General features: G+C 42.2%; 1 protein-coding gene across 2 annotated transcripts in view; it reads left to right on the top strand.

The window, feature by feature from the left end:
* The window catches only part of BIN3 (bridging integrator 3), a 54233-nt gene that overhangs the window by 51808 nt on the left and 796 nt on the right, over positions 1–1629 (top strand). The gene's annotated exons all lie outside the window — the stretch shown is intronic.

The following is a 1629-nucleotide window of genomic DNA, read 5'->3' as shown; positions in this document are numbered from 1 at the left end:
TTTGGGGGGGGGGGGGTTTATTAGGGGAAAAAAACCCTGACAACCTCTACCCCCAACCATATGCTTGCATACCTCTTGCACAGCCAGACTTTTCCAGTCTTTACCGTCATCCAGTCCAAAAACTTCTATGGTGCTGACTGTGTCTTCACTGTGAACCCCAAAAGATCTGAATGGCGCCATACTCCCAGTGTAAATCACTGGATGGACGCTATAACCCAACATCTAACCCATGAAACACTCTATTGGTGCCCACAACAGTCTAAAGTGTATCCACAGCAAGAACACAAACTTAATTGTGGAATCAAATCACCAATAAAATAGATACAGCTTACTCGTTTCAGCCCAAAAGGGCCTTAGTCATAGCTATAACTAAGGCCTTTACAGGCTGAAACACGTAAGCAGTACCTGTTTTTATGGGTGACTGTTCAATGATGTTTATCTTTGTGGATCATTTCGAATGCTGTTTTAAAACCATATTCCTAATGTACCTGGGTGGGGGTGCCTTGGTTCATTTAGGGTTATGGGCTAGAGAAGATTTTTTTTTACATTATTTTTATTAGGAGTAAACTTGTCATTTAACCCCTTCCCGACTTATGACGGGATTAATCCGTCACAATCATTCAGTTCATTAACGACCGGTGATGGAATAATCCCGTCATGCGGTGCAATAAGCGCTGGTCCATGAAGGGACCAGCACTCATTGAGTTACTGCTGTTGCTGGGTCCCGTGGGGTCCAAGGCAGACCCGTAACAGCAGATTAGATAGTTCCAGCCCTCTGATCACAGTGATAAGTAATCGCTCTGATTACAGAGCCATGACAGCCACAGAGCCGGCAGCAGCTCACGGTATTGGGCAGCTGCGAGCCGGCTGTGTGTTACAAACTGATACAAAGTATATACTGTGTTCTCTTCAGAGATACTAAGTATCAAAGCCCCTGTGAGTTAAAAAAAAAACCCTTAATGCCACCTATTATTAAAAAATGAATAAAATGTAAAAATAAAGTTTTTAAAATAAAAAAATAAATAAAAATAAGTTTAAAAAAAATGTTTAATAAAAAAACATGCTGTGGAAACAAACATACCACATTCTAAAATGGTTCCACACTAAAATTGTATTTCACACCTTGTATTTTGTGACCTATAACTCCCAAAATTACCTGAAATCCCAGACATATGATGGAAAAAAGAATTTATATATGCATATGTCACATCAAATTAACCACTTGATGACCGGGTGTTATCCCCCCTTCCTGTCCAGCCCATTTTTCAGTATTCAGCGCTGAGGTACTTTGACATTTTTCCCGTCATGCAACGCTGTACTGAAATTAATTTTATACCAATTTTTTTGGGACCGATAGCGCTTTCTTTTGGTGGTATTTAATCACCACTGGGGTTTTTTATTTTTTTATTATATAATGGGGAGGGGGGGCGCGCACACCCGCAGCTACTACAAGCGATCGGGTGTCTCTAGAGATGTTAAATGTTTACATTTCTAATAGTTTCTCCACTCGTGTGGGGAGCGCCGCAAATGAGCGGGGGGAGGGGCAGGGCGGCTTAAGACGCCCTCCCACTCCTAATAAGGCTTCCGTCCGCCCGTTCAGGAACGGCCATGGACGGCAAGTGGTTAAAG

The sequence above is a fragment of the Nanorana parkeri genome, unplaced genomic scaffold, assembly GCF_000935625.1.
Source record: "Nanorana parkeri isolate BGI_ZX_2015 unplaced genomic scaffold, ASM93562v1 scaffold686, whole genome shotgun sequence".
Taxonomy (NCBI): Eukaryota; Metazoa; Chordata; class Amphibia; order Anura; family Dicroglossidae; genus Nanorana; species Nanorana parkeri.
The sequence above is the reverse complement of the archived record's forward strand: the minus strand, read 5'-3'. Positions and strand labels throughout refer to the sequence as shown.